This window comes from Hippopotamus amphibius, chromosome 10 (assembly GCF_030028045.1).
Source record: "Hippopotamus amphibius kiboko isolate mHipAmp2 chromosome 10, mHipAmp2.hap2, whole genome shotgun sequence".
Taxonomy (NCBI): domain Eukaryota; kingdom Metazoa; phylum Chordata; class Mammalia; order Artiodactyla; family Hippopotamidae; genus Hippopotamus; species Hippopotamus amphibius.
In genome coordinates, this window is record NC_080195.1 from 45,965,004 (window position 1) to 45,990,852 (window position 25,849).

Here is a 25,849-nt window from a genome sequence, read left to right on the forward strand (position 1 = left end):
ACCAAAAGGATTTCACTGAGCAAACTTTCTCTAACTGAATATTTTACATAGACTGGTTTTGGAGATATGAAAATGATTCATTTGATGCCATGTTTCACCAGTATCTGTAGAATATGCTGGCCATGCAATGTAAAAAAAAAAAAAAAAACTTGCTTGTCCCTTAGCGGACTACAAGATGGACTAGAGCTCTGCTGATCACAGCAGGTGTTATCCAATAGCAGAGAGACAAATGCAATGCCAAAAGGTCTCTCAGGATCGCAGTTCCCAGGCACCAAAGGGCAGATTCCTACCCATTGGAAAGGGAATATGTCAACCAATGTTCCACCACAGCTGAAACACAACGCAGGAGGGAACGATACCTAGTGTGATCATATGCAAGCTCCGTTACTGACCAAAGACGTCTCAAGTACTCAATGCAAGTGCTGTTTCACACACCTACAATGTACGAATCACAAACAGGATCCCACAAACCACAGCACAGACTGCCGTGATTAACACCACATTGACACACACAAACACATGAAGAACAAATAAACACTCCAATCACAAAGACAGAAAGCCAGAGAAGGCATTTTGTCAACTTCCACTTCCACTCCCACATGGAGGCCCCCAGTTCTCAAGAGGGAATGGACTCAGAGGGGCTCACATCCGCTAAGGGGAGCAGCCCAGTTGGAGTAGACCTATTTCCCAGCCTGTGCAAGCTGGAGCCACTTACCCCCAAATGACATGAACTGTATACCGTTGCTCTGGACATGTGTCCAAGACAAGCAGCCTCGTGCTGTAGGGCAGCCACTGCATATCAGGGAGAATCCCTGCCAGTATCCTGGAGCCAAATGTACTCTGGCATGTGCTGGGAACTATAAATGGCGACGCCCCTGATCGAGATCAACACACCATGGGCACACACCTCCTGGCTGGCTAGCTATAATTGGTAACCAAAGGCCAGGATGTGTGCGCGACGCACAGTGAGGCCAAACAACAGCAAAACATTGGACTTTGGAGCCGAGAAATATTTGTTGTTGGGACATTCAAGGAAATGGGTGGCTTATGCTGGGTAATCCCCAACCTTGAAAGCTTTTAGCAAAGTCCTCTTAGAGGTAATTTGATGGAGGGGTGTGGCTTTTCGTTGAAAACTTCTCCCTGTCCGATCCATTGTTCTTGAGCACAGGTCATAGTCAGGTCTCAATGTTCCTATCAATCTCCAGCCAACAAATGTCACTCTCTGGGTGACAAGAAAGGGCAAGGTCCCAAGGCACAAGACTCACCCTCTGAGGTCCAGACGCACCTAAGAGAAAGGGGTCCCTGGGAGGGGTGGTGGTCCTCCTGCCATGGAGGGTTTGTCCAGGAGCTGGTCTGGGTCCTCCCACCAGTGCCCACGCCTCACAGAGGAGGCAGCTCTGCCTTGGTGGCTCCCTCAGGGCCAGGTCCCAGACCCTTGCTAGCTCTCATCACTGAGGGAGCCAGGTGCACATGACCCAACAGGTCTTAATGCTCCTCAGGCCACCCAAACCGTGGCGGTCAGGTACCCCAGACTGTGAGCCATACCCTTAGGGTCACAGTGGCGGTGTGTGGTAGAGGTTCAACACTGCCTCAAGGCCTGGTCTGGGCCAGTGGGCATTCATGGCCTTGGCTCTGGAGCCCTGCAGGACACACCCCCAGCCTGTTCTCTGGGCCCCCCATCACACCAGCTGGCCCAAGGCCGTGTGAGCAGAAGAATGTTGGGGAAAAGGCTGGCACTTGCCTCTTACCTCATGCTCCAGGTCTGAAGGGGCAGCACTCCACTGACTGCTGGCTAACAAAGGGCCCCCACTAAAGATGGCTGACAGACAGTGGCTTGCTTGGGGCAGGGGCCCACTACACTGCCCACCAATGGCTGAGCAGGGTGGTCACAGTGGCATTAGTGGTCTCCTGGTAACCATTGCCTGGTAACGGGGCAGTGGGTCACAGTGCACAGCAAGGGCTGCCTGGGAAGGGCTGCATTCAGGTGGCTAAGGTACAATTTCCCCTTTTCTTTGGTCCTCTGCAACCCTGAGGAGAATATGTGGGTATGATTTGGATAGAGTGGTTAATCACAAACTCAGCACCGGATCTCTGTTTAAGGGACTTGCTTTCAACGCAGATTCCTGGTTCATCTTTTCCCAAGTCTTTCAGGGAATGGGGTGACGACCACTCTAGCTACGTCCTGCTGGAGGAAAGCAAAGCCCTACAGTGCATTCTGAGTTGGAAGCAATGCCACGGTGCAAGTCTTGATCCAAGTCTTATAAAAACTTGTATAAGGAATCCAGGAGAATAAGCCTGAAAAGCAGCGTGAGGGTGGCACTCTGGGGCAGACGTTCTGGCAGGTAATCCAGACACGCAGAAGCAGAAGGGAAGAAATTGTTGTAAGTTGTTAGGAAGTTGAGGGGAAGAGCTTCCCGTAACGGGAGAACACAGATCAAAATCAGCATTATTGTGAAGCAAATCCACAAACGTTAGTAGCATATGCATCTGTTTACTCAGTTTGTCAAAACTGCATTGGTAAGAGTCTTCTTGAAGTTGAAGCACTTTGGGAAAGCCTCAGCCTAACTATCTGTTAGACACTTAAAGAGGCAAGGTTAAAGATCGCATGACAAGGGGTTGAGAAGGAAGCTTAATCAAGTGGCTCTCATGTAACCGTCAGCATGGCTGACCGATTATCCCAAGGCATACCTGCATTTCAGAAACTTTGTACCCTTTCTAGAATATCGACAGGTGTGCCATGTATCCATCCTGTGTAATTGGAGAAGCTTCTCCCCCATTTCACAATGTTTTCTCTGTAATTTCCATACCAGATATACGACTGAAATAGTCCTCCTTGAGTTGCCTTAAGGGCCCCGCAACTAATCCAAAGTTAACAAACTATTTCAAAACACCTGGTCCAATAAGCTCATCAGTCCTTTGAAGAGAATTCTTCTTTCTTCTCCAAAGTGAGAAGAGATCTTAAAAGCAAATCGAGATCCCTTAAAGGCAGGACAGTTCACATACCATGGTATTGAAAGCAGCATTCCAAGTAAACGTGTTCTCTTGGCAGAGGGGAACCCAATCCAGCCTTGAAAAAAACGTATTTTTAATAACAGTATCCATTTCCCGAAGTGGAGTTTCGTTTCAGCCCAATGATGCATCAAATGTTGGTTTTTGGCTCAACACATTTATCCCACCTTCCTACTCTATCCTGAAATGTGTTCCTTTTCATGAGTTTCTTAGCTTTAATTACATATTTCGATTACAATCCTCAAGTCCTTAACACCTTCACTTAGTGAAAACCAAGAAGCAAGCAATTGTCAGCTGGATGCCATACCAGCATTTCTGATTGCAAACGGATGCTTTTGAGACCTTCTGCTAAGTAGGCAAAGGTAGGGAATCTTAGATGTGCCGAGCATCCAATGTCCCAATCCTCTATCCTCTTTGAAATGACCCGGAGAGTCAAGGAATGCTTGCCACTTACCTTGGTGAAGTTTCATGCTACCCAAATCTAGAGAGGCCATTTAGAAAGACTTCAAGTGTCATCATTTCAACTTATGGTCCTTGCTGTCAAATTGGCAACAGATATAAGGTCTTTTTGGATCTCTAAGAAACCTAGGGACCACAGAAGGTTTATACTTCAGAATGCAAGAAGCTTAAGGCAGCTTCCATACCAGATATCAGTTCAGTACTAGCTATTTGCCAGATCATCAGGACCTGAAATCCATGGAGGCCAATTCTCTCAAGAGGAGGAAGTATTGAATAGGTAAGTGCTTCCCTTTCAGTGAAATAGAGCTCATTTACACATCAACTCGGCAGTTGATGTCAATTGCCTTATCCCTAAAAGTGGCCCAAATCTGGAGAATGCACCTGAAAGGGGTGCGTTGGGGAAGCACATTTGAGTTTCCCAGAGCCACAACACTTTCACACAAAACAAACGCAAAAGTACATGCAGAAAAGAAACTCTCAGTCCTGAGGACCAAAGCAAAGGGTGAGGATGAACAACATCCTCAGTGTTTTCGAACTACGTTCCCTCATTTTAACAACAAAACGACAAACAGCATGCAAATTGAAAGATAGGGAATCAGGACCACAGTTGTCATGCCTACTGACCTGGGAAGCAGAAAGAGCCAAAAAGGAAAAAGCAAAGAAATTAGGAAAAGTTCAATTTGCTTCATGAACTTCCACATGTCTCCTGGAAATATGCTCGTTTTCTCAGGGTCACAATGATGAAAACCAAAAGGATTTCACTGAGCAAACTTTCTCTAACTGAATATTTTACATAGACTGGTTTTGGAGATATGAAAATGATTCATTTGATGCCATGTTTCACCAGTATCTGTAGAATATGCTGGCCATGCAATGTAAAAAAAAAAAAAAAAACTTGCTTGTCCCTTAGCGGACTACAAGATGGACTAGAGCTCTGCTGATCACAGCAGGTGTTATCCAATAGCAGAGAGACAAATGCAATGCCAAAAGGTCTCTCAGGATCGCAGTTCCCAGGCACCAAAGGGCAGATTCCTACCCATTGGAAAGGGAATATGTCAACCAATGTTCCACCACAGCTGAAACACAACGCAGGAGGGAACGATACCTAGTGTGATCATATGCAAGCTCCGTTACTGACCAAAGACGTCTCAAGTACTCAATGCAAGTGCTGTTTCACACACCTACAATGTACGAATCACAAACAGGATCCCACAAACCACAGCACAGACTGCCGTGATTAACACCACATTGACACACACAAACACATGAAGAACAACTAAACACTCCAATCACAAAGACAGAAAGCCAGAGAAGGCATTTTGTCAACTTCCACTTCCACTCCCACATGGAGGCCCCCAGTTCTCAAGAGGGAATGGACTCAGAGGGGCTCCCATCCGCTAAGGGGAGCAGCCCAGTTGGAGTAGACCTATTTCCCAGCCTGTGCAAGCTGGAGCCACTTACCCCCAAATGACATGAACTGTATACCGTTGCTCTGGACATGTGTCCAAGACAAGCAGCCTCGTGCTGTAGGGCAGCCACTGCATATCAGGGAGAATCCCTGCCAGTATCCTGGAGCCAAATGTACTCTGGCATGTGCTGGGAACTATAAATGGCGACGCCCCTGATCGAGATCAACACACCATGGGCACAGACCTCCTGGCTGGCTCGCTATAATTGGTAACCAAAGGCCAGGATGTGTGCGCGACGCACAGTGAGGCCAAACAACAGCAAAACATTGGACTTTGGAGCCGAGAAATATTTGTTGTTGGGACATTCAAGGAAATGGGTGGCTTATGCTGGGTAATCCCCAACCTTGAAAGCTTTTAGCAAAGTCCTCTTAGAGGTAATTTGATGGAGGGGTGTGGCTTTTCGTTGAAAACTTCTCCCTGTCCGATCCATTGTTCTTGAGCACAGGTCATAGTCAGGTCTCAATGTTCCTATCAATCTCCAGCCAACAAATGTCACTCTCTGGGTGACAAGAAAGGGCAAGGTCCCAAGGCACAAGACTCACCCTCTGAGGTCCAGACGCACCTAAGAGAAAGGGGTCCCTGGGAGGGGTGGTGGTCCTCCTGCCATGGAGGGTTTGTCCAGGAGCTGGTCTGGGTCCTCCCACCAGTGCCCACGCCTCACAGAGGAGGCAGCTCTGCCTTGGTGGCTCCCTCAGGGCCAGGTCCCAGACCCTTGCTAGCTCTCATCACTGAGGGAGCCAGGTGCACATGACCCAACAGGTCTTAATGCTCCTCAGGCCACCCAAACCGTGGCGGTCAGGTACCCCAGACTGTGAGCCATACCCTTAGGGTCACAGTGGCGGTGTGTGGTAGAGGTTCAACACTGCCTCAAGGCCTGGTCTGGGCCAGTGGGCATTCATGGCCTTGGCTCTGGAGCCCTGCAGGACACACCCCCAGCCTGTTCTCTGGGCCCCCCATCACACCAGCTGGCCCAAGGCCGTGTGAGCAGAAGAATGTTGGGGAGAAGGCTGGCACTTGCCTCTTACCTCATGCTCCAGGTCTGAAGGGGCAGCACTCCACTGACTGCTGGCTAACAAAGGGCCCCCACTAAAGATGGCTGACAGACAGTGGCTTGCTTGGGGCAGGGGCCCACTACACTGCCCACCAATGGCTGAGCAGGGTGGTCACAGTGGCATTAGTGGTCTCCTGGTAACCATTGCCTGGTAACGGGGCAGTGGGTCACAGTGCACAGCAAGGGCTGCCTGGGAAGGGCTGCATTCAGGTGGCTAAGGTACAATTTCCCCTTTTCTTTGGTCCTCTGCAACCCTGAGGAGAATATGTGGGTATGATTTGGATAGAGTGGTTAATCACAAACTCAGCACCGGATCTCTGTTTAAGGGACTTGCTTTCAACGCAGATTCCTGGTTCATCTTTTCCCAAGTCTTTCAGGGAATGGGGTGACGACCACTCTAGCTACGTCCTGCTGGAGGAAAGCAAAGCCCTACAGTGCATTCTGAGTTGGAAGCAATGCCACGGTGCAAGTCTTGATCCAAGTCTTATAAAAACTTGTATAAGGAATCCAGGAGAATAAGCCTGAAAAGCAGCGTGAGGGTGGCACTCTGGGGCAGACGTTCTGGCAGGTAATCCAGACACGCAGAAGCAGAAGGGAAGAAATTGTTGTAAGTTGTTAGGAAGTTGAGGGGAAGAGCTTCCCTTAACGGGAGAACACAGATCAAAATCAGCATTATTGCGAAGCAAATCCACAAACGTTAGTAGCATATGCATCTGCTTACTCAGTTTGTCAAAACTGCATTGGTAAGAGTCTTCTTGAAGTTGAAGCACTTTGGGAAAGCCTCAGCCTAACTATCTGTTAGACACTTAAAGAGGCAAGGTTAAAGATCGCATGACAAGGGGTTGAGAAGGAAGCTTAATCAAGTGGCTCTCATGTAACCGTCAGCATGGCTGACCGATTATCCCAAGGCATACCTGCATTTCAGAAACTTTGTACCCTTTCTAGAATATCGACAGGTGTGCCATGTATCCATCCTGTGTAATTGGAGAAGCTTCTCCCCCATTTCACAATGTTTTCTCTGTAATTTCCATACCAGATATACGACTGAAATAGTCCTCCTTGAGTTGCCTTAAGGGCCCCGCAACTAATCCAAAGTTAACAAACTATTTCAAAACACCTGGTCCAATAAGCTCATCAGTCCTTTGAAGAGAATTCTTCTTTCTTCTCCAAAGTGAGAAGAGATCTTAAAAGCAAACAGAGATCCCTTAAAGGCAGGACAGTTCACATACCATGGTATTGAAAGCAGCATTCCAAGTAAACGTGTTCTCTTGGCAGAGGGGAACCCAATCCAGCCTTGAAAAAAACGTATTTTTAATAACAGTATCCATTTCCCGAAGTGGAGTTTCGTTTCAGCCCAATGATGCATCAAATGTTGGTTTTTGGCTCAACACATTTATCCCACCTTCCTACTCTATCCTGAAATGTGTTCCTTTTCATGAGTTTCTTAGCTTTAATTGCATATTTCGATTACAATCCTCAAGTCCTTAACACCTTCACTTAGTGAAAACCAAGAAGCAAGCAATTGTCAGCTGGATGCCATACCAGCATTTCTGATTGCAAACGGATGCTTTTGAGACCTTCTGCTAAGTAGGCAAAGGTAGGGAATCTTAGATGTGCCGAGCATCCAATGTCCCAATCCTCTATCCTCTTTGAAATGACCCGGAGAGTCAAGGAATGCTTGCCACTTACCTTGGTGAAGTTTCATGCTACCCAAATCTAGAGAGGCCATTTAGAAAGACTTCAAGTGTCATCATTTCAACTTATGGTCCTTGCTGTCAAATTGGCAACAGATATAAGGTCTTTTTGGATCTCTAAGAAACCTAGGGACCACAGAAGGTTTATACTTCAGAATGCAAGAAGCTTAAGGCAGCTTCCATACCAGATATCAGTTCAGTACTAGCTATTTGCCAGATCATCAGGACCTGAAATCCATGGAGGCCAATTCTCTCAAGAGGAGGAAGTATTGAATAGGTAAGTGCTTCCCTTTCAGTGAAATAGAGCTCATTTACACATCAACTCGGCAGTTGATGTCAATTGCCTTATCCCTAAAAGTGGCCCAAATCTGGAGAATGCACCTGAAAGGGGTGCGTTGGGGAAGCACATTTGAGTTTCCCAGAGCCACAACACTTTCACACAAAACAAACGCAAAAGTACATGCAGAAAAGAAACTCTCAGTCCTGAGGACCAAAGCAAAGGGTGAGGATGAACAACATCCTCAGTGTTTTCGAACTACAATCCCTCATTTTAACAACAAAACGACAAACAGCATGCAAATTGAAAGATAGGGAATCAGGACCACAGTTGTCATGCCTACTGACCTGGGAAGCAGAAAGAGCCAAAAAGGAAAAAGCAAAGAAATTAGGAAAAGTTCAATTTGCTTCATGAACTTCCACATGTCTCCTGGAAATATGCTCGTTTTCTCAGGGTCACAATGATGAAAACCAAAAGGATTTCACTGAGCAAACTTTCTCTAACTGAATATTTTACATAGACTGGTTTTGGAGATATGAAAATGATTCATTTGATGCCATGTTTCACCAGTATCTGTAGAATATGCTGGCCATGCAATGTAAAAAAAAAAAAAAAACTTGCTTGTCCCTTAGCGGACTACAAGATGGACTAGAGCTCTGCTGATCACAGCAGGTGTTATCCAATAGCAGAGAGACAAATGCAATGCCAAAAGGTCTCTCAGGATCGCAGTTCCCAGGCACCAAAGGGCAGATTCCTACCCATTGGAAAGGGAATATGTCAACCAATGTTCCACCACAGCTGAAACACAACGCAGGAGGGAACGATACCTAGTGTGATCATATGCAAGCTCCGTTACTGACCAAAGACGTCTCAAGTACTCAATGCAAGTGCTGTTTCACACACCTACAATGTACGAATCACAAACAGGATCCCACAAACCACAGCACAGACTGCCGTGATTAACACCACATTGACACACACAAACACATGAAGAACAAATAAACACTCCAATCACAAAGACAGAAAGCCAGAGAAGGCATTTTGTCAACTTCCACTTCCACTCCCACATGGAGGCCCCCAGTTCTCAAGAGGAATGGACTCAGAGGGGCTCACATCCGCTAAGGGGAGCAGCCCAGTTGGAGTAGACCTATTTCCCAGCCTGTGCAAGCTGGAGCCACTTACCCCCAAATGACATGAACTGTATACCGTTGCTCTGGACATGTGTCCAAGACAAGCAGCCTCGTGCTGTAGGGCAGCCACTGCATATCAGGGAGAATCCCTGCCAGTATCCTGGAGCCAAATGTACTCTGGCATGTGCTGGGAACTATAAATGGCAACGCCCCTGATCGAGATCAACACACCATGGGCACACACCTCCTGGCTGGTAGCTATAATTGGTAACCAAAGGCCAGGATGTGTGCGCGACGCACAGTGAGGCCAAACAACAGCAAAACATTGGACTTTGGAGCCGAGAAATATTTGTTGTTGGGACATTCAAGGAAATGGGTGGCTTATGCTGGGTAATCCCCAACCTTGAAAGCTTTTAGCAAAGTCCTCTTAGAGGTAATTTGATGGAGGGGTGTGGCTTTTCGTTGAAAACTTCTCCCTGTCCGATCCATTGTTCTTGAGGACAGGTCATAGTCAGGTCTCAATGTTCCTATCAATCTCCAGCCAACAAATGTCACTCTCTGGGTGACAAGAAAGGGCAAGGTCCCAAGGCACAAGACTCACCCTCTGAGGTCCAGACGCACCTAAGAGAAAGGGGTCCCTGGGAGGGGTGGTGGTCCTCCTGCCATGGAGGGTTTGTCCAGGAGCTGGTCTGGGTCCTCCCACCAGTGCCCACGCCTCACAGAGGAGGCAGCTCTGCCTTGGTGGCTCCCTCAGGGCCAGGTCCCAGACCCTTGCTAGCTCTCATCACTGAGGGAGCCAGGTGCACATGACCCAACAGGTCTTAATGCTCCTCAGGCCACCCAAACCGTGGCGGTCAGGTACCCCAGACTGTGAGCCATACCCTTAGGGTCACAGTGGCGGTGTGTGGTAGAGGTTCAACACTGCCTCAAGGCCTGGTCTGGGCCAGTGGGCATTCATGGCCTTGGCTCTGGAGCCCTGCAGGACACACCCCCAGCCTGTTCTCTGGGCCCCCCATCACACCAGCTGGCCCAAGGCCGTGTGAGCAGAAGAATGTTGGGGAGAAGGCTGGCACTTGCCTCTTACCTCATGCTCCAGGTCTGAAGGGGCAGCACTCCACTGACTGCTGGCTAACAAAGGGCCCCCACTAAAGATGGCTGACAGACAGTGGCTTGCTTGGGGCAGGGGCCCACTACACTGCCCACCAATGGCTGAGCAGGGTGGTCACAGTGGCATTAGTGGTCTCCTGGTAACCATTGCCTGGTAACGGGGCAGTGGGTCACAGTGCACAGCAAGGGCTGCCTGGGAAGGGCTGCATTCAGGTGGCTAAGGTACAATTTCCCCTTTTCTTTGGTCCTCTGCAACCCTGAGGAGAATATGTGGGTATGATTTGGATAGAGTGGTTAATCACAAACTCAGCACCGGATCTCTGTTTAAGGGACTTGCTTTCAACGCAGATTCCTGGTTCATCTTTTCCCAAGTCTTTCAGGGAATGGGGTGACGACCACTCTAGCTACGTCCTGCTGGAGGAAAGCAAAGCCCTACAGTGCATTCTGAGTTGGAAGCAATGCCACGGTGCAAGTCTTGATCCAAGTCTTATAAAAACTTGTATAAGGAATCCAGGAGAATAAGCCTGAAAAGCAGCGTGAGGGTGGCACTCTGGGGCAGACGTTCTGGCAGGTAATCCAGACACGCAGAAGCAGAAGGGAAGAAATTGTTGTAAGTTGTTAGGAAGTTGAGGGGAAGAGCTTCCCGTAACGGGAGAACACAGATCAAAATCAGCATTATTGCGAAGCAAATCCACAAACGTTAGTAGCATATGCATCTGTTTACTCAGTTTGTCAAAACTGCATTGGTAAGAGTCTTCTTGAAGTTGAAGCACTTTGGGAAAGCCTCAGCCTAACTATCTGTTAGACACTTAAAGAGGCAAGGTTAAAGATCGCATGACAAGGGGTTGAGAAGGAAGCTTAATCAAGTGGCTCTCATGTAACCGTCAGCATGGCTGACCGATTATCCCAAGGCATACCTGCATTTCAGAAACTTTGTACCCTTTCTAGAATATCGACAGGTGTGCCATGTATCCATCCTGTGTAATTGGAGAAGCTTCTCCCCCATTTCACAATGTTTTCTCTGTAATTTCCATACCAGATATACGACTGAAATAGTCCTCCTTGAGTTGCCTTAAGGGCCCCGCAACTAATCCAAAGTTAACAAACTATTTCAAAACACCTGGTCCAATAAGCTCATCAGTCCTTTGAAGAGAATTCTTCTTTCTTCTCCAAAGTGAGAAGAGATCTTAAAAGCAAATCGAGATCCCTTAAAGGCAGGACAGTTCACATACCATGGTATTGAAAGCAGCATTCCAAGTAAACGTGTTCTCTTGGCAGAGGGGAACCCAATCCAGCCTTGAAAAAAACGTATTTTTAATAACAGTATCCATTTCCCGAAGTGGAGTTTCGTTTCAGCCCAATGATGCATCAAATGTTGGTTTTTGGCTCAACACATTTATCCCACCTTCCTACTCTATCCTGAAATGTGTTCCTTTTCATGAGTTTCTTAGCTTTAATTGCATATTTCGATTACAATCCTCAAGTCCTTAACACCTTCACTTAGTGAAAACCAAGAAGCAAGCAATTGTCAGCTGGATGCCATACCAGCATTTCTGATTGCAAACGGATGCTTTTGAGACCTTCTGCTAAGTAGGCAAAGGTAGGGAATCTTAGATGTGCCGAGCATCCAATGTCCCAATCCTCTATCCTCTTTGAAATGACCAGGAGAGTCAAGGAATGCTTGCCACTTACCTTGGTGAAGTTTCATGCTACCCAAATCTAGAGAGGCCATTTAGAAAGACTTCAAGTGTCATCATTTCAACTTATGGTCCTTGCTGTCAAATTGGCAACAGATATAAGGTCTTTTTGGATCTCTAAGAAACCTAGGGACCACAGAAGGTTTATACTTCAGAATGCAAGAAGCTTAAGGCAGCTTCCATACCAGATATCAGTTCAGTACTAGCTATTTGCCAGATCATCAGGACCTGAAATCCATGGAGGCCAATTCTCTCAAGAGGAGGAAGTATTGAATAGGTAAGTGCTTCCCTTTCAGTGAAATAGAGCTCATTTACACATCAACTCGGCAGTTGATGTCAATTGCCTTATCCCTAAAAGTGGCCCAAATCTGGAGAATGCACCTGAAAGGGGTGCGTTGGGGAAGCACATTTGAGTTTCCCAGAGCCACAACACTTTCACACAAAACAAACGCAAAAGTACATGCAGAAAAGAAACTCTCAGTCCTGAGGACCAAAGCAAAGGGTGAGGATGAACAACATCCTCAGTGTTTTCGAACTACGTTCCCTCATTTTAACAACAAAACGACAAACAGCATGCAAATTGAAAGATAGGGAATCAGGACCACAGTTGTCATGCCTACTGACCTGGGAAGCAGAAAGAGCCAAAAAGGAAAAAGCAAAGAAATTAGGAAAAGTTCAATTTGCTTCATGAACTTCCACATGTCTCCTGGAAATATGCTCGTTTTCTCAGGGTCACAATGATGAAAACCAAAAGGATTTCACTGAGCAAACTTTCTCTAACTGAATATTTTACATAGACTGGTTTTGGAGATATGAAAATGATTCATTTGATGCCATGTTTCACCAGTATCTGTAGAATATGCTGGCCATGCAATGTAAAAAAAAAAAAAAAAACTTGCTTGTCCCTTAGCGGACTACAAGATGGACTAGAGCTCTGCTGATCACAGCAGGTGTTATCCAATAGCAGAGAGACAAATGCAATGCCAAAAGGTCTCTCAGGATCGCAGTTCCCAGGCACCAAAGGGCAGATTCCTACCCATTGGAAAGGGAATATGTCAACCAATGTTCCACCACAGCTGAAACACAACGCAGGAGGGAACGATACCTAGTGAGATCATATGCAAGCTCCGTTACTGACCAAAGACGTCTCAAGTACTCAATGCAAGTGCTGTTTCACACACCTACAATGTACGAATCACAAACAGGATCCCACAAACCACAGCACAGACTGCCGTGATTAACACCACATTGACACACACAAACACATGAAGAACAAATAAACACTCCAATCACAAAGACAGAAAGCCAGAGAAGGCATTTTGTCAACGTCCACTTCCACTCCCACATGGAGGCCCCCAGTTCTCAAGAGGGAATGGACTCAGAGGGGCTCCCATCCGCTAAGGGGAGCAGCCCAGTTGGAGTAGACCTATTTCCCAGCCTGTGCAAGCTGGAGCGACTTACCCCCAAATGACATGAACTGTATACCGTTGCTCTGGACATGTCTCCAAGACAAGCAGCCTCGTGCTGTAGGGCAGCCACTGCATATCAGGGAGAATCCCTGCCAGTATCCTGGAGCCAAATGTACTCTGGCATGTGCTGGGAACTATAAATGGCGACGCCCCTGATCGAGATCAACACACCATGGGCACACACCTCCTGGCTGGCTAGCTATAATTGGTAACCAAAGGCCAGGATGTGTGCACGACGCACAGTGAGGCCAAACAACAGCAAAACATTGGACTTTGGAGCCGAGAAATATTTGTTGTTGGGACATTCAAGGAAATGGGTGGCTTATGCTGGGTAATCCCCAACCTTGAAAGCTTTTAGCAAAGTCCTCTTAGAGGTAATTTGATGGAGGGGTGTGGCTTTTCGTTGAAAACTTCTCCCTGTCCGATCCATTGTTCTTGAGGACAGGTCATAGTCAGGTCTCAATGTTCCTATCAATCTCCAGCCAACAAATGTCACTCTCTGGGTGACAAGAAAGGGCAAGGTCCCAAGGCACAAGACTCACCCTCTGAGGTCCAGACGCACCTAAGAGAAAGGGGTCCCTGGGAGGGGTGGTGGTCCTCCTGCCATGGAGGGTTTGTCCAGGAGCTGGTCTGGGTCCTCCCACCAGTGCCCACGCCTCACAGAGGAGGCAGCTCTGCCTTGGTGGCTCCCTCAGGGCCAGGTCCCAGACCCTTGCTAGCTCTCATCACTGAGGGAGCCAGGTGCACATGACCCAACAGGTCTTAATGCTCCTCAGGCCACCCAAACCGTGGCGGTCAGGTACCCCAGACTGTGAGCCATACCCTTAGGGTCACAGTGGCGGTGTGTGGTAGAGGTTCAACACTGCCTCAAGGCCTGGTCTGGGCCAGTGGGCATTCATGGCCTTGGCTCTGGAGCCCTGCAGGACACACCCCCAGCCTGTTCTCTGGGCCCCCCATCACACCAGCTGGCCCAAGTCCGTGTGAGCAGAAGAATGCTGGGGAGAAGGCTGGCACTTGCCTCTTACCTCATGCTCCAGGTCTGAAGGGGCAGCACTCCACTGACTGCTGGCTAACAAAGGGCCCCCACTAAAGATGGCTGACAGACAGTGGCTTGCTTGGGGCAGGGGCCCACTACACTGCCCACCAATGGCTGAGCAGGGTGGTCACAGTGGCATTAGTGGTCTCCTGGTAACCATTGCCTGGTAACGGGGCAGTGGGTCACAGTGCACAGCAAGGGCTGCCTGCGAAGGGCTGCATTCAGCTGGCTATGGTACAATTCCCCCTTTTCTTTGGTCCTCTGCAACCCTGAGGAGAATATGTGGGTATGATTTGGATAGAGTGGTTAATCACAAACTCAGCACCAGATCCCTGTTTAAGGGACTTGCTTTCAACGTAGATTCCTGGTTCATCTTTTCCCAAGTCTTTCAGGGAATGGGGTGACGACCACTCTAGCTACGTCCTGCTGGAGGAAAGCAAAGCCCTACAGTGCATTCTGAGTTGGAAGCAATGCCACGTTGCAAGTCTTGATCCAAGTCTTATAAAAACTTGTATAAGGAATCCAGGAGAATAAGCCTGAAAAGCAGCGTGAGGGTGGCACTCTGGGGCAGACGTTCTGGCAGGTAATCCAGACACGCAGAAGCAGAAGGGAAGAAATTGTTGTAAGTTGTTAGGAAGTTGAGGGGAAGAGCTTCCCGTAACGGGAGAACACAGATCAAAATCAGCATTATTGCGAAGCAAATCCACAAACGTTAGTAGCATATGCATCTGCTTACTCAGTTTGTCAAAACTGCATTGGTAAGAGTCTTCTTGAAGTTGAAGCACTTTGGGAAAGCCTCAGCCTAACTATCTGTTAGACACTTAAAGAGGCAAGGTTAAAGATCGCATGACAAGGGGTTGAGAAGGAAGCTTAATCAAGTGGCTCTCATGTAACCGTCAGCATGGCTGACCGATTATCCCAAGGCATACCTGCATTTCAGAAACTTTGTACCCTTTCTAGAATATCGACAGGTGTGCCATGTATCCATCCTGTGTAATTGGAGAAGCTTCTCCCCCATTTCACAATGTTTTCTCTGTAATTTCCATACCAGATATACGACTGAAATAGTCCTCCTTGAGTTGCCTTAAGGGCCCCGCAACTAATCCAAAGTTAACAAACTATTTCAAAACACCTGGTCCAATAAGCTCATCAGTCCTTTGAAGAGAATTCTTCTTTCTTCTCCAAAGTGAGAAGAGATCTTAAAAGCAAACAGAGATCCCTTAAAGGCAGGACAGTTCACATACCATGGTATTGAAAGCAGCATTCCAAGTAAACGTGTTCTCTTGGCAGAGGGGAACCCAATCCAGCCTTGAAAAAAACGTATTTTTAATAACAGTATCCATTTCCCGAAGTGGAGTTTCGTTTCAGCCCAATGATGCATCAAATGTTGGTTTTTGGCTCAACACATTTATCCCACCTTCCTACTCTATCCTGAAATGTGTTCCTTTTCATGAGTTTCTTAGCTTTAATTGCATATTTCGATTACAATCCTCAAGTCCTTAACACCTTCACTTAGTGAAAACCAAGAAGCAAGCAATTGTCAGCTGGATGCCATACCAGCATTTCTGATTGCAAACGGATGCTTTTGAGACCTTCTGCTAAGTAGGCAAAGGTAGGGAATCTTAGATGTGCCGAGCATCCAATGTCCCAATCCTCTATCCTCTTTGAAATGACCCGGAGAGTCAAGGAATGCTTGCCACTTACCTTGGTGAAGTTTCATGCTACCCAAATCTAGAGAGGCCATTTAGAAAGACTTCAAGTGTCATCATTTCAACTTATGGTCCTTGCTGTCAAATTGGCAACAGATATAAGGTCTTTTTGGATCTCTAAGAAACCTAGGGACCACAGAAGGTTTATACTTCAGAATGCAAGAAGCTTAAGGCAGCTTCCATACCAGATATCAGTTCAGTACTAGCTATTTGCCAGATCATCAGGACCTGAAATCCATGGAGGCCAATTCTCTCAAGAGGAGGAAGTATTGAATAGGTAAGTGCTTCCCTTTCAGTGAAATAGAGCTCATTTACACATCAACTCGGCAGTTGATGTCAATTGCCTTATCCCTAAAAGTGGCCCAAATCTGGAGAATGCACCTGAAAGGGGTGCGTTGGGGAAGCACATTTGAGTTTCCCAGAGCCACAACACTTTCACACAAAACAAACGCAAAAGTACATGCAGAAAAGAAACTCTCAGTCCTGAGGACCAAAGCAAAGGGTGAGGATGAACAACATCCTCAGTGTTTTCGAACTACAATCCCTCATTTTAACAACAAAACGACAAACAGCATGCAAATTGAAAGATAGGGAATCAGGACCACAGTTGTCATGCCTACTGACCTGGGAAGCAGAAAGAGCCAAAAAGGAAAAAGCAAAGAAATTAGGAAAAGTTCAATTTGCTTCATGAACTTCCACATGTCTCCTGGAAATATGCTCGTTTTCTCAGGGTCACAATGATGAAAACCAAAAGGATTTCACTGAGCAAACTTTCTCTAACTGAATATTTTACATAGACTGGTTTTGGAGATATGAAAATGATTCATTTGATGCCATGTTTCACCAGTATCTGTAGAATATGCTGGCCATGCAATGTAAAAAAAAAAAAAAAACTTGCTTGTCCCTTAGCGGACTACAAGATGGACTAGAGCTCTGCTGATCACAGCAGGTGTTATCCAATAGCAGAGAGACAAATGCAATGCCAAAAGGTCTCTCAGGATCGCAGTTCCCAGGCACCAAAGGGCAGATTCCTACCCATTGGAAAGGGAATATGTCAACCAATGTTCCACCACAGCTGAAACACAACGCAGGAGGGAACGATACCTAGTGTGATCATATGCAAGCTCCGTTACTGACCAAAGACGTCTCAAGTACTCAATGCAAGTGCTGTTTCACACACCTACAATGTACGAATCACAAACAGGATCCCACAAACCAAAGCACAGACTGCCGTGATTAACACCACATTGACACACACAAACACATGAAGAACAAATAAACACTCCAATCACAAAGACAGAAAGCCAGAGAAGGCATTTTGTCAACGTCCACTTCCACTCCCACATGGAGGCCCCCAGTTCTCAAGAGGGAATGGACTCAGAGGGGCTCACATCCGCTAAGGGGAGCAGCCCAGTTGGAGTAGACCTATTTCCCAGCCTGTGCAAGCTGGAGCGACTTACCCCCAAATGACATGAACTGTATACCGTTGCTCTGGACATGTGTCCAAGACAAGCAGCCTCGTGCTGTAGGGCAGCCACTGCATATCAGGGAGAATCCCTGCCAGTATCCTGGAGCCAAATGTACTCTGGCATGTGCTGGGAACTATAAATGGCGACGCCCCTGATCGAGATCAACACACCATGGGCACACACCTCCTGGCTGGCTAGCTATAATTGGTAACCAAAGGCCAGGATGTGAGCGCGACGCACAGTGAGGCCAAACAACAGCAAAACATTGGACTTTGGAGCCGAGAAATATTTGTTGTTGGGACATTCAAGGAAATGGGTGGCTTATGCTGGGTAATCCCCAACCTTGAAAGCTTTTAGCAAAGTCCTCTTAGAGGTAATTTGATGGAGGGGTGTGGCTTTTCGTTGAAAACTTCTCCCTGTCCGATCCATTGTTCTTGAGGACAGGTCATAGTCAGGTCTCAATGTTCCTATCAATCTCCAGCCAACAAATGTCACTCTCTGGGTGACAAGAAAGGGCAAGGTCCCAAGGCACAAGACTCACCCTCTGAGGTCCAGACGCACCTAAGAGAAAGGGGTCCCTGGGAGGGGTGGTGGTCCTCCTGCCATGGAGGGTTTGTCCAGGAGCTGGTCTGGGTCCTCCCACCAGTGCCCACGCCTCACAGAGGAGGCAGCTCTGCCTTGGTGGCTCCCTCAGGGCCAGGTCCCAGACCCTTGCTAGCTCTCATCACTGAGGGAGCCAGGTGCACATGACCCAACAGGTCTTAATGCTCCTCAGGCCACCCAAACCGTGGCGGTCAGGTACCCCAGACTGTGAGCCATACCCTTAGGGTCACAGTGGCGGTGTGTGGTAGAGGTTCAACACTGCCTCAAGGCCTGGTCTGGGCCAATGGTCATTCATGGCCTTGGCTCTGGAGCCCTGCAGGACACACCCCCAGCCTGTTCTCTGGGCCCCCCATCACACCAGCTGGCCCAAGGCCGTGTGAGCAGAAGAATGCTGGGGAGAAGGCTGGCACTTGCCTCTTACCTCATGCTCCAGGTCTGAAGGGGCAGCACTCCACTGACTGCTGGCTAACAAAGGGCCCCCACTAAAGATGGCTGACAGACAGTGGCTTGCTTGGGGCAGGGGCCCACTACACTGCCCACCAATGGCTGAGCAGGGTGGTCACAGTGGCATTAGTGGTCTCCTGGTAACCATTGCCTGGTAACGGGGCAGTGGGTCACAGTGCACAGCAAGGGCTGCCTGGGAAGGGCTGCATTCAGCTGGCTATGGTACAATTCCCCCTTTTCTTTGGTCCTCTGCAACCCTGAGGAGAATATGTGGGTATGATTTGGATAGAGTGGTTAATCACAAACTCAGCACCGGATCTCTGTTTAAGGGACTTGCTTTCAACGTAGATTCCTGGTTCATCTTTTCCCAAGTCTTTCAGGGAATGGGGTGACGACCACTCTAGCTACGTCCTGCTGGAGGAAAGCAAAGCCCTACAGTGCATTCTGAGTTGGAAGCAATGCCACGTTGCAAGTCTTGATCCAAGTCTTATAAAAACTTGTATAAGGAATCCAGGAGAATAAGCCTGAAAAGCAGCGTGAGGGTGGCACTCTGGGGCAGACGTTCTGGCAGGTAATCCAGACACGCAGAAGCAGAAGGGAAGAAATTGTTGTAAGTTGTTAGGAAGTTGAGGGGAAGAGCTTCCCGTAACGGGAGAACACAGATCAAAATCAGCATTATTGCGAAGCAAATCCACAAACGTTAGTAGCATATGCATCTGCTTACTCAGTTTGTCAAAACTGCATTGGTAAGAGTCTTCTTGAAGTTGAAGCACTTTGGGAAAGCCTCAGCCTAACTATCTGTTAGACACTTAAAGAGGCAAGGTTAAAGATCGCATGACAAGGGGTTGAGAAGGAAGCTTAATCAAGTGGCTCTCATGTAACCGTCAGCATGGCTGACCGATTATCCCAAGGCATACCTGCATTTCAGAAACTTTGTACCCTTTCTAGAATATCGACAGGTGTGCCATGTATCCATCCTGTGTAATTGGAGAAGCTTCTCCCCCATTTCACAATGTTTTCTCTGTAATTTCCATACCAGATATACGACTGAAATAGTCCTCCTTGAGTTGCCTTAAGGGCCCCGCAACTAATCCAAAGTTAACAAACTATTTCAAAACACCTGGTCCAATAAGCTCATCAGTCCTTTGAAGAGAATTCTTCTTTCTTCTCCAAAGTGAGAAGAGATCTTAAAAGCAAATCGAGATCCCTTAAAGGCAGGACAGTTCACATACCATGTTATTGAAAGCAGCATTCCAAGTAAACGTGTTCTCTTGGCAGAGGGGAACCCAATCCAGCCTTGAAAAAAACGTATTTTTAATAACAGTATCCATTTCCCGAAGTGGAGTTTCGTTTCAGCCCAATGATGCATCAAATGTTGGTTTTTGGCTCAACACATTTATCCCACCTTCCTACTCTATCCTGAAATGTGTTCCTTTTCATGAGTTTCTTAGCTTTAATTGCATATTTCGATTACAATCCTCAAGTCCTTAACACCTTCACTTAGTGAAAACCAAGAAGCAAGCAATTGTCAGCTGGATGCCATACCAGCATTTCTGATTGCAAACGGATGCTTTTGAGACCTTCTGCTAAGTAGGCAAAGGTAGGGAATCTTAGATGTGCCGAGCATCCAATGTCCCAATCCTCTATCCTCTTTGAAATGACCCGGAGAGTCAAGGAATGCTTGCCACTTACCTTGGTGAAGTTTCATGCTACCCAAATCTAGAGAGGCCATTTAGAAAGACTTCAAGTGTCATCATTTCAACTTATGGTCCTTGCTGTCAAATTGGCAACAGATATAAGGTCTTTTTGGATCTCTAAGAAACCTAGGGACCACAGAAGGTTTATACTTCAGAATGCAAGAAGCTTAAGGCAGCTTCCATACCAGATATCAGTTCAGTACTAGCTATTTGCCAGATCATCAGGACCTGAAATCCATGGAGGCCAATTCTCTCCAGAGGAGGAAGTATTGAATAGGTAAGTGCTTCCCTTTCAGTGAAATAGAGCTCATTTACACATCAACTCGGCAGTTGATGTCAATTGCCTTATCCCTAAAAGTGGCCCAAATCTGGAGAATGCACCTGAAAGGGGTGCGTTGGGGAAGCACATTTGAGTTTCCCAGAGCCACAACACTTTCACACAAAACAAACGCAAAAGTACATGCAGAAAAGAAACTCTCAGTCCTGAGGACCAAAGCAAAGGGTGAGGATGAACAACATCCTCAGTGTTTTCGAACTACATTCCCTCATTTTAACAACAAAACGACAAACAGCATGCAAATTGAAAGATAGGGAATCAGGACCACAGTTGTCATGCCTACTGACCTGGGAAGCAGAAAGAGCCAAAAAGGAAAAAGCAAAGAAATTAGGAAAAGTTCAATTTGCTTCATGAACTTCCACATGTCTCCTGGAAATATGCTCGTTTTCTCAGGGTCACAATGATGAAAACCAAAAGGATTTCACTGAGCAAACTTTCTCTAACTGAATATTTTACATAGACTGGTTTTGGAGATATGAAAATGATTCATTTGATGCCATGTTTCACCAGTATCTGTAGAATATGCTGGCCATGCAATGTAAAAAAAAAAAAAAAAACTTGCTTGTCCCTTAGCGGACTACAAGATGGACTAGAGCTCTGCTGATCACAGCAGGTGTTATCCAATAGCAGAGAGACAAATGCAATGCCAAAAGGTCTCTCAGGATCGCAGTTCCCAGGCACCAAAGGGCAGATTCCTACCCATTGGAAAGGGAATATGTCAACCAATGTTCCACCACAGCTGAAACACAACGCAGGAGGGAACGATACCTAGTGTGATCATATGCAAGCTCCGTTACTGACCAAAGACGTCTCAAGTACTCAATGCAAGTGCTGTTTCACACACCTACAATGTACGAATCACAAACAGGATCCCACAAACCACAGCACAGACTGCCGTGATTAACACCACATTGACACACACAAACACATGAAGAACAAATAAACACTCCAATCACAAAGACAGAAAGCCAGAGAAGGCATTTTGTCAACGTCCACTTCCACTCCCACATGGAGGCCCCCAGTTCTCAAGAGGGAATGGACTCAGAGGGGCTCACATCCGCTAAGGGGAGCAGCCCAGTTGGAGTAGACCTATTTCCCAGCCTGTGCAAGCTGGAGCGACTTACCCCCAAATGACATGAACTGTATACCGTTGCTCTGGACATGTGTCCAAGACAAGCAGCCTCGTGCTGTAGGGCAGCCACTGCATATCAGGGAGAATCCCTGCCAGTATCCTGGAGCCAAATGTACTCTGGCATGTGCTGGGAACTATAAATGGCGACGCCCCTGATCGAGATCAACACACCATGGGCACACACCTCCTGGCTGGCTAGCTATAATTGGTAACCAAAGGCCAGGATGTGTGCGCGACGCACAGTGAGGCCAAACAACAGCAAAACATTGGACTTTGGAGCCGAGAAATATTTGTTGTTGGGACATTCAAGGAAATGGGTGGCTTATGCTGGGTAATCCCCAACCTTGAAAGCTTTTAGCAAAGTCCTCTTAGAGGTAATTTGATGGAGGGGTGTGGCTTTTCGTTGAAAACTTCTCCCTGTCCGATCCATTGTTCTTGAGGACAGGTCATAGTCAGGTCTCAATGTTCCTATCAATCTCCAGCAAACAAATGTCACTCTCTGGGTGACAAGAAAGGGCAAGGTCCCAAGGCACAAGACTCACCCTCTGAGGTCCAGACGCACCTAAGAGAAAGGGGTCCCTGGGAGGGGTGGTGGTCCTCCTGCCATGGAGGGTTTGTCCAGGAGCTGGTCTGGGTCCTCCCACCAGTGCCCACACCTCACAGAGGAGGCAGCTCTGCCTTGGTGGCTCCCTCAGGGCCAGGTCCCAGACCCTTGCTAGCTCTCATCACTGAGGGAGCCAGGTGCACATGACCCAACAGGTCTTAATGCTCCTCAGGCCACCCAAACCGTGGCGGTCAGGTACCCCAGACTGTGAGCCATACCCTTAGGGTCACAGTGGCGGTGTGTGGTAGAGGTTCAACACTGCCTCAAGGCCTGGTCTGGGCCAGTGGGCATTCATGGCCTTGGCTCTGGAGCCCTGCAGGACACACCCCCAGCCTGTTCTCTGGGCCCCCCATCACACCAGCTGGCCCAAGGCCGTGTGAGCAGAAGAATGCTGGGGAGAAGGCTGGCACTTGCCTCTTACCTCATGCTCCAGGTCTGAAGGGGCAGCACTCCACTGACTGCTGGCTAACAAAGGGCCCCCACTAAAGATGGCTGACAGACAGTGGCTTGCTTGGGGCAGGGGCCCACTACACTGCCCACCAATGGCTGAGCAGGGTGGTCACAGTGGCATTAGTGGTCTCCTGGGAACCATTGCCTGGTAACGGGGCAGTGGGTCACAGTGCACAGCAAGGGCTGCCTGGGAAGGGCTGCATTCAGCTGGCTATGGTACAATTCCCCCTTTTCTTTGGTCCTCTGCAACCCTGAGGAGAATATGTGGGTATGATTTGGATAGAGTGGTTAATCACAAACTCAGCACCGGATCTCTGTTTAAGGGACTTGCTTTCAACGTAGATTCCTGGTTCATCTTTTCCCAAGTCTTTCAGGGAATGGGGTGACGACCACTCTAGCTACGTCCTGCTGGAGGAAAGCAAAGCCCTACAGTGCATTCTGAGTTGGAAGCAATGCCACGTTGCAAGTCTTGATCCAAGTCTTATAAAAACTTGTATAAGGAATCCAGGAGAATAAGCCTGAAAAGCAGCGTGAGGGTGGCACTCTGGGGCAGACGTTCTGGCAGGTAATCCAGACACGCAGAAGCAGAAGGGAAGAAATTGTTGTAAGTTGTTAGGAAGTTGAGGGGAAGAGCTTCCCTTAACGGGAGAACACAGATCAAAATCAGCATTATTGCGAAGCAAATCCACAAACGTTAGTAGCATATGCATCTGCTTACTCAGTTTGTCAAAACTGCATTGGTAAGAGTCTTCTTGAAGTTGAAGCACTTTGGGAAAGCCTCAGCCTAACTATCTGTTAGACACTTAAAGAGGCAAGGTTAAAGATCGCATGACAAGGGGTTGAGAAGGAAGCTTAATCAAGTGGCTCTCATGTAACCGTCAGCATGGCTGACCGATTATCCCAAGGCATACCTGCATTTCAGAAACTTTGTACCCTTTCTAGAATATCGACAGGTGTGCCATGTATCCATCCTGTGTAATTGGAGAAGCTTCTCCCCCATTTCACAATGTTTTCTCTGTAATTTCCATACCAGATATACGACTGAAATAGTCCTCCTTGAGTTGCCTTAAGGGCCCCGCAACTAATCCAAAGTTAACAAACTATTTCAAAACACCTGGTCCAATAAGCTCATCAGTCCTTTGAAGAGAATTCTTCTTTCTTCTCCAAAGTGAGAAGAGATCTTAAAAGCAAATCGAGATCCCTTAAAGGCAGGACAGTTCACATACCATGGTATTGAAAGCAGCATTCCAAGTAAACGTGTTCTCTTGGCAGAGGGGAACCCAATTCAGCCTTGAAAAAAACGTATTTTTAATAACAGTATCCATTTCCCGAAGTGGAGTTTCGTTTCAGCCCAATGATGCATCAAATGTTGGTTTTTGGCTCAACACATTTATCCCACCTTCCTACTCTATCCTGAAATGTGTTCCTTTTCATGAGTTTCTTAGCTTTAATTGCATATTTCGATTACAATCCTCAAGTCCTTAACACCTTCACTTAGTGAAAACCAAGAAGCAAGCAATTGTCAGCTGGATGCCATACCAGCATTTCTGATTGCAAACGGATGCTTTTGAGACCTTCTGCTAAGTAGGCAAAGGTAGGGAATCTTATATTTGCGCAGCATCCAATGTTCCAATCCTCTATCCTCTTTGAAATGACCCGGAGAGTCAAGGAATGCTTGCCACTTACCTTGGTGAAGTTTCATGCTACCCAAATCTAGAGAGGCCATTTAGAAAGACTTCAAGTGTCATCATTTCAACTTATGGTCCTTGCTGTCAAATTGGCAACAGATATAAGGTCTTTTTGGATCTCTAAGAAACCTAGGGACCACAGAAGGTTTATACTTCAGAATGCAAGAAGCTTAAGGCAGCTTCCATACCAGATATCAGTTCAGTACTAGCTATTTGCCAGATCATCAGGACCTGAAATCCATGGAGGCCAATTCTCTCCAGAGGAGGAAGTATTGAATTGGTAAGTGCTTCCCTTTCAGTGAAATAGAGCTCATTTACACATCAACTCGGCAGTTGATGTCAATTGCCTTATCCCTAAAAGTGGCCCAAATCTGGAGAATGCACCTGAAAGCGGTGCGTTGGGGAAGCACTTTTGAGTTTCCCAGAGCCACAACACTTTCACACAAAACAAACGCAAAAGCACATGCCAAAAAGAAACTCTCAGTCCTGAGGACCAAAGCAAAGGGTGAGGATGAACAACATCCTCAGTGTTTTCGAACTACGTTCCCTCATTTTAACAACAAAACGACAAACAACATGCAAATTGAAAGATAGGGAATCACGACCACAGTTGTCATGCCTACTGACCTGGGAAGCAGAAAGAGCCAAAAAGGAAAAAGCAAAGAAATTAGGAAAAGTTCAATTTGCTTCATGAACATCCACATGTCTCCTGGAAATATGCTCGTTTTCTCAGGGTCACAATGATGAAAACCAAAAGGATTTCACTGAGCAAACTTTCTCTAACTGAATATTTTACATAGACTGGTTTTGGAGGTATGAAAATGATTCATTTGATGCCATGTTTCACCAGAATCTGTAGAATATGCTGGCCATGCAATGTAAAAAAAAAAAAAAAAATACTTGCTTGTACCTTAGCGGACTACAAGATGGACTAGAGCTCTGCTGATCACAGCAGGTGTTATCCAATAGCAGAGAGACAAATGCAATGCCAAAAGGTCTCTCAGGATCGCAGTTCCCAGGCACCAAAGGGCAGATTCCTACCCATTGGAAAGGGAATATGTCAACCAATGTTCCACCACAGCTGAAACACAACGCAGGAGGGAACGATACCTAGTGTGATCATATGCAAGCTCCGTTACTGACCAAAGACGTCTCAAGTACTCAATGCAAGTGCTGTTTCACACACCTACAATGTACGAATCACAAACAGGATCCCACAAACCACAGCACAGACTGCCGTGATTAACACCACATTGACACACACAAACACATGAAGAACAAATAAACACTCCAATCACAAAGACAGAAAGCCAGAGAA